The following is an 8,059-nucleotide window of genomic DNA, read 5'->3' on the forward strand; positions in this document are numbered from 1 at the left end:
ACTGGGCGAAGCAGGCCTTCTACATCCAAGTTGGCTGGTTCGACCCCGTGTGGGTCATGTGGTGTTGAAGTCCCAGCTTCGTGCTGGTAAATTTATTGACTCGTAAAAGATTTCCTGCGGGGCAAAATTGCAGGTCTTTGGATTAAAGCCACTGGGTCCCCTTTTACGATAGGCAGGGGTACGTGGATGTTACTTTTCCGACCGCACCCACAGGGGGGAGGGGGGAATGGAAAGGGCTAGAATTGGAAGGTAGCGGCCGTGGTCTTCAAATGTCTGGCGTGAAAACGAGAAACCACGGAAAAGAGCTGCCACCATCTCCCGAATGCAAGCTTATAGCTGCACGGCCCACTCGTTCGACAGAGCGTTTTGAAATGAGTAAGTTGACTGTGACTAGAACAATCCGCATTCTTCTATAGATCTAAGTTGTTAAGAAATTAAATATACACAGAAAAATGAGTATTAAAATATAATTCAAGAAGGAAACTATGCCATCAAAAGTAATGTATAATAACATATAACAAAGTTCCAATCATCAGCACAAAATAAAAAAAACTATGCCCCGGGTGAGGATCGAACTCACGACCTTAAGATTATGAGACTTACGCGCTGCCTACTGCGCTACCGAGGCTACGATAAAACGGTATCAAAATATATTATAATCATCGCACATCCACATTCTTTCGCAATATGTATTTTTGTGTATTATATTGTTAATTTAATGGACAGGTTTGCGTGTGTGCAATATCCATTTTTGAAGGCTTTGGCTGTTATCAACGTGGATTAACGCAAGCAGTATGGCTCACTCAAGAGCGTTCAATACCAGTGACTGTCTTCTAGCCTAGATGAAATGAATTACGATTGTGCATATGATTTTACTAAGCCATCCCTCCATATAGGGTTGGGCATCCGGCCGTAAAACAGGGCCAAATCCACATGTGCGATGCAGTTCGCACCCGCGACCACACAGGTGTGGGAAAAGCGGTATAAGAAGAAGATTTGATTTTAATAAGCGTGGAATATGTCAGATTTTATATTCTTCGTTCCAGCCTGCGCAGTTGATATCTCATTGTTTTGCGCCGTTATAAAAAGGAACAATATTACAACGAGTCATAGCAGAGTATAGCTTTAAAATGAAGCCGAAGTTAAGGAGACTAAAAGAAACAGAAAAGAAGATAATAGAACATGCAGTACGTACTGCATGATAAGTAGGCTGTTGTCTTCTTCTTCTTCTCCTTCTTTTTCTGTTTACCCTCCAGGGTCGGTTTTCCCTCGGACTCAGCAAGGGATCCCACCTCCACCGCCTCAAGGGCAGTGTCCTGGAGCGTGAGACATTGTGCCGGGGGATAGAACTGGGGAGAATGACCAGTACTTCGCCCAGGCTGCCTCATCTGCTGTGCTGAACAGGGGCCTTGTGGGGGTGGGGAGGAATATTGGAAGGGATAGACAAGGAAGAGGGAAGGAAGTGGCCGTGGCCTTAAGTTAGGTACCATCCCGGCATTTGCCTGGAGAATAAGTGGGAAACCACTTCCAGGATGGCTGAGGTTACTTTTCAAATTTCGTGGCCGAGCCGGGAATCGAACCCAGGCCTCTGGGGGTAAACAGAGGCGGACTACCGTACTTATTTCTAAACAAATTTACAGATCTTCAAGACAGTGCATTCCAAATCAGTTTCCTCTACTGAGGCTCCAACAGAGTGCTTTGCAATGTTCTGCCGCTTTAACTTTGAAGCTTGACGTTGGTGTTTTTGGAATTCTGACAAACTGCTCTGTTCTCTCGAATGCGATTTCGATGATTTTAAAGCAATTTATTGTCCATATGTCGCGATATTTTACGAAATTTTCTCAGATATTGATTTTCTTTCTTATTGTATACTTGTAGAAATCACCGAGACGAATCAACCGATACCCCATAGACATACTACCATGCCAGAGTTATACTGTTAGCCGCGCGGAACGGCGATTTTCGTATCTCAAGATGGTAGGACAATTGCATTATCCGGTGACATCATACTCTTGTTGCTAGATACATGGCTCTTTTGAAAACTGAGTTACTGAACTCACCTGTTGCACGTGTTGTCTAGAAACTATTTCAATTTTATAACTTCCATATAACACCTCACATACGATTCCGAAATTATAAACGTTTTCTACATTTTAAAAGTGTACTACTAATAATATTGAGAAGAAAATGTCCAACTCTCTAGGGATTTGGTTTACTATTTTTACTTATTCTTGTAGAAGTAACAAAGCCTCTGCAGCTTAGGCGGCCACACACTGGCCTCTCACCGCTGGATTCCGCCATTCAAATCCCGGTCACTCCATGTGAGATTTGTGCTGGACAGGTTTTTCTCCAGGTAATCCAGTTTCTCCTGTCGTCTTTCATTCCAGCAACACACTCAGTCATTAATCATTGCCCCAGAGGAGTGCGGCAGGCTTTGGCAGTCAGCACGGTTCCTGTCCTCACCGCTAGATGGGGGCTTCATTCATTCAATTCCTGACCCAGTTGAACGACTGGAAACAGGCTGTGGATTTTCGCTTGTAGAAGTAACCTACCTCTCTCCAATCCTGATGGGATGAGAATGAAGACAGAACAATGGTTGAGGGAAAATAATAAGTACCAGTAAACTACAATGCTGCAAACCGGTGGAGGAATGGAGGGAAAATTAGCATAAGGTGGTAAAGTTTTTACTGTCTGCTTTAAGTCACACCGACAAAGATAGGTCTTATGGTGCTGATGGGGTAGGAAAGAGCTCAAACTGGGAAGGAAGCGGCCATGGGCTTTAACTAAGGTACAGCTCCAGCATTTGCCTGGTGCAAAAATGGAAAACCACAGAAAACCATCTTCACAGCTGTCGGCAGTGGGGTTCAAACTCACTATCTTCCGAATGCAAGCTCACAGCTGCACGCCCTTAACCACACGGCCGGTAAAGTTTAAAGGTAATGTAGATTTACAGTAATTTGTTATGATCTCCTGGAGAAATGTAATAGAATTTCTTTCATTATTATTGTACAATCTTCCTACAACAGTTACAGGTTTCCCAAGGACAAAGAGTACCTGAAAAACAATAATACTGGCCTACCTTTTGAATCAGAAGTATAATCAGTAAACTTTGGAGAAGCTGTCTATCTCCAGTACCGTATCATAAATTAGCTACACATATTATTTATAATAAATAATCTACCTAGCCTAGTTGTAACAAAGTGCAGAGTAAAGTGATGAAGCCCTAGGTACTGCCAAGGCTTTGGAGTACACTTAAGCTAATGAAGCCTGCTGCCTCCCCCTGGGGCAATGAAGAATATAAATTATAATGGTGTACTGACTGTCACTAGAATGAATTTCACAGGGAAAACCTACCTCACCCCTACTTCATCTAGTTCAAATTTTACATGCCATATAGGGCCAAATTTGGATGCTTCTTTATTGTCGAGCCAACTTTTTCTCCTTCCTAATTCAGAATACAACATTTTTCCGATATGGAAACACTACCATAAACTGAGGTGACTTTGTTCCACTTTATCCCCCTATGGCTGGGGGCAGTAGAATAACACCCACACTATCCTCTGCCTGTTGTAAGTGGCTATTAATAGGGGCTCCAGGGGCTCTTAACTTTGGAGCGTGAGTTGGCAACCATGGGGCCCTTAGCTGGGTCCTGGCATTGCTTCCACTTACTTGTGCCAGCTCCTCACTTTTATCTATCCTATCTGGCTTCCCTTGGTCAACTCTTTTTCTTTTTCGACCCCAATGGCATTAGAGCACTCAAGGCCTGGGGAGTCCTTCATTTTCATGCCCTTCGTGGCCCTTGTCTTCCTTTGGATGATACCTTCATTTTCTGAAGTGTCAAACCCCTTCCATTTTTCTCTCTGAGTAGTGATATATACAGGATGATTGCCTAGTTGTACTTCCTCCTAAAACAATAATCACCACCACCACCACCTGTTCCACTTTAAGGAATCATTTTCATATTCTTCCTCAAGTGGGAGCCACATTGTCAAAGGAAATAATGTTTTTTCATAAATGTATAATAAAAACATCAAAGAAAGGTACCCTAGTAAACACACCGTTGAATATGGATATTTTCTCTACTACGAGGATGGTTTGAAAAGTTCTCGGAATCACCGTTAGATGTCAGTGCTAGAGCAACGAGGTTCCCGCGCAATAATCACACATCCTTTGTGAGTGAACATGTGGCGCGTCAGTGCTCTAACTGCAGGAGTGTGGTAGTGATGACTCTTTGTTGTTGTTCCCGCGTAGTGATTTGTGACAATGGAAAAAACTGAGATTCAAGCAGTGATTAAATACTTTGTAAAGAAAGGTACGAAAGCAAAGGAAATTCATGCCGACTTTCAGAACACACTGAAGGACTCTGCTCCTTCATTTTCAACTGTTGCCAAGTGGACCAGTGAGTTTAAATTTGGTCAGGAGAGCTTGGACGATGATCCGTGTAGTGGACGGCCAAAAAGTATTACAACCCCAGAATTTATCGCAAAAGTGCATAAAATGGTTATGGAGGATCATCGACTGAAAGTGCGGGAGATTGCTGAAGCTGTAGGGATGTCTTCTGAATGGGTATATTATATTTTAACCGAAGAATTGGGTATGAAAAAATTATCCGCAAGATGGGTGCCGCGGCTATTGACATTGGACCATAAACACACCAGATTGGAAATGTCCGAACAAAGTCTGGCCTGTTTTCAGTGCAACCAAGAAGATTTTTTATGCTGGTTTGTGACTACAGATGAAACTTGGGTCCACTACTATACCCCAGAGACAAAACAGCAGTCAAAGCAGTGGAAACATTCTGATTCACTACCACCACCAAAGAAAGCAAAGGCAGTGCGTTCGGCCAGAAAGGTCATGGCCTCAGTTTTCTGGGATGCAAAAGGCATTCTGCTGATAGATTATCTTCCTACTGGCCAAACAATTACGGGGCAATATTATGCAAACCTAGACCAACTACAGGAAAAGATATGCGAAACAAGGCCTGGTTTGGCAAGGAAAAAGGTCATCTTTCATCAGGACAATGCTCCGCCGCACACAAGTGTTATTGCCATGGCAAAACTTCATGAACTGAGGTACGAATTGTTGCCACATCCACCTTATTGACCTGATTTGGCACCATCAGACTTTCATCTATTCCCCAAGCTGAAATTAAGTCGATTTCCTGACAAAATCACCTTCACTGCTCAATTTGGAAGGATAGATTCTTTTCTGGTTACTTTGTGCCATGCTTGACTATGGCTTCAATTAGTCCAGAATTATTGGTTTGATTTGATTTTGAAATTCCACAAATTTTAATTTGGAACACTGGTCAAAACTTCTCCCAGATTTATAATATATTCCAACAGTGTCTTCCTATTTACTGCTAGGGGCCAGTGACTCCTTTAAAAACAAGGATCATCATCATCATATTATTTACTGCAGCATTTAACGTTGAAAGTAAATCACACTGAGAGAGTTCTATGATGCAGAAATCCTACAACACACTCCCAAACAGGCAAAAGGTCCCTTTTTTGTTCTTGTTGTTGTTTACTTGTCATCATATCCCAGTCATACAATGACACGCATATCATACGGAGCAATCAGTAATCAAAATTACTCACATTTTCTATATGTTTCACAAAGCTCTCTTCCTCTTGACTGAACATAGGTGGCTGCTGAGGTTTTCTCCCTTTTTATCAGTCAATCTATTTAAAATTGTTCTCCTTGGAATTTATCTGTATACAAAGAACATGCCAAATAATAGGTAAGGTAAGGGTGTGTTCTGCCCGAAGGCAGGTCCGAACCTCCGCAGAGGTGTACCTGAGCCGGAGTTTACGTACGGTAGGGTGGCTAGTTCCTTTCCGCTCCTCCATTCCCTTACCCCCCACCAACAGCGCGTGGCAACCCATCCACTTTTCGACCACGCCCAATGTTGCTTAACTTCGGAGATCTCACGGGATCCGGTGTTTCAACACGGCTACGGCCGTTGGCCCAAATAATAGAATGGTCAGTTTAATTAATCTACCTACCTGATGCGTATTCACGCGTCTTAATATTAGAATGCTATATAATCTTCTTCTTCTTAATCCGTTTACCCTCCTGGGTTGGTTTTTTCCGCAGACTCAGCGAGGGATTCCACCCCTATCGCCTCAAGGGCAGTGTCCTAGAGCGTGAAACTTTGGGTTGGTGGATACAACTGGAGAGGAGGATCAACTATCTGTGTTCAAAGTTTGTATGGTACTCTGGTAACGTTTAAATAAGAAATTATGACGTTGAAGAAAAAGGAGGTATATTTTATTTAAAGTCTTCCAACGTACAAGCTACAAGTACCAAATTTTATAGTACACAGACAATGATAAAAAATTTGCAATTCCATATACAAGTCTTTTTCTTTTAGTTTACCCCGCAAGTAAAATTCACACAATTCAATCTGGAGAACAAGGGGGAAATAGACCAGCACTGATCACTCTGTCTGATACTTCCAAGATAGTAAGAAGTGAATCTTCTGCTGAATCTTGTTTAAACCGCACACGCAATTTTTCTTCTTCCGTTAACCAATGTAATGGCCTCAGGACCAATATTAATGACCTTACCACACATGGACTCTGCAAATAACCTTACTCCTTGTGGGTGGGGTTAAGTTCCAATAAGTAACTAGGGGAACCTGGGGATATGGGGCCCCTACAGTATGTAGGGCTGGTTGAAATAACCAACACAACCCGTGGATCAACAGGTAGCCCAATTCCTGGGGGTTTTAAAATACTGGGACACCCTCTCTCCAGGGGTCATAAATATGGAGGGCCCTTGCCCTGGGTTAAGGGTGAAGACCTCAACGGCATCTACGGCGGAGAAGATGTACTTCGGTACGGTGGAGATGGCAGAAGAGGCAACCAATCCTTCTGGGGTGTACAGATGGAACCTACTGCCTTGCAGGACGAGGAAGGCATCCTCAAAGGCTAAGGGAGTAAACCCTGAAAGAAAATCCTCTTATGCATTAGGCCTAGCAAGTCAGCAGGAGAGTATTCAGTACAGTCGCTTTCAATAAGAAAAAGAGCCTTGGAAAGAAGATTATAGACCGGACTGACATGTCCTCTCAGACAACTGTAAAGTATGATGACCGTAAGGCTGATGATATACAATGTTCTGAAAGGAAACCCCAAATAAAAAAGAGACCCAAATACCGAATTGGAACTATGAACATTCTGACATTAACTGGAAAGGTAGAAGAACTCCTAGACATGATGGATAGAAGAAAAATATCAATATTGGGATTAAGTGAGACCAAATGGAAAGGGATTGGAAGTAAGACACTTCGTGGAGGATATAAATTATACTGGAGTGTACAGGAGAAGGTAGCGAAAAATGGTGTTGGATTCTTAATTAACGAAGGGACTGATGCTACAGCTGAAGTTATTTGCAAAAGTGATAGAATCATTAAAATGTTCATGAAACTGGAGAACACTAAGTACACCGTCATACAAGTGTATGCCCCACAGACAGGCTGCAGTGAGGAAGACAAAGAGAAATTTCGGCAAGACCTGGAAGATACAGTTAATAAGGAAAATGTTATTATTATTGGAGATCTAAATGTGCAAGTTGGGGTAGACAGACTTGGGTACGAAAACATCATTGGTCCACATGGATTTGGACAAAGGAACCCAGAAGGAGAACAGCTATTAGATCTGTGCAGAAGAAATGATCTTATAATAAAAAAATATGTTCTTCAAAAAAAGAGAGTCACAGAATAACAAGGTACAGTTGGGATGGCCAGTATAGAACACTGATTGACTACGTAATTACGAATAAAGATGGTGGCAGGTACATCACAGATGTAAAGGTCATCCCTAGTGAAAGCATGCACAGTGACCACAGATTGTTGATAGTAGACTTCAAACGTAAGACTAATGAAACACAGAAAATTATTACGAAAAAACCAAGGGTTAAAACTTGAAAGTTGCAAGAAGTCCAAATAAAGGAAGAATACAAACTAAGGATTCAACAGAGTTTGCCGAAGGGTGAAGTAACCAGCGTTAATGAAGAGTGGAGGGCCTTCAAAGACATCTTTGTGGGAGAAGCCAAA

General features: G+C 42.3%; 1 non-coding gene across 1 annotated transcript; it reads right to left on the minus strand.

Moving 5' to 3' along the window:
• Positions 1-555: 555 nt before the first annotated feature.
• TRNAM-CAU (transfer RNA methionine (anticodon CAU)) lies at positions 556-628 on the minus strand. The gene has a single exon. It is a non-coding gene; the product is annotated as a tRNA-Met (tRNA).
• Between the last annotated feature and the right edge of the window lie 7,431 nt (positions 629-8,059).

Source organism: Anabrus simplex, chromosome 11 (assembly GCF_040414725.1).
Source record: "Anabrus simplex isolate iqAnaSimp1 chromosome 11, ASM4041472v1, whole genome shotgun sequence".
Lineage (NCBI taxonomy): Eukaryota > Metazoa > Arthropoda > Insecta > Orthoptera > Tettigoniidae > Anabrus > Anabrus simplex.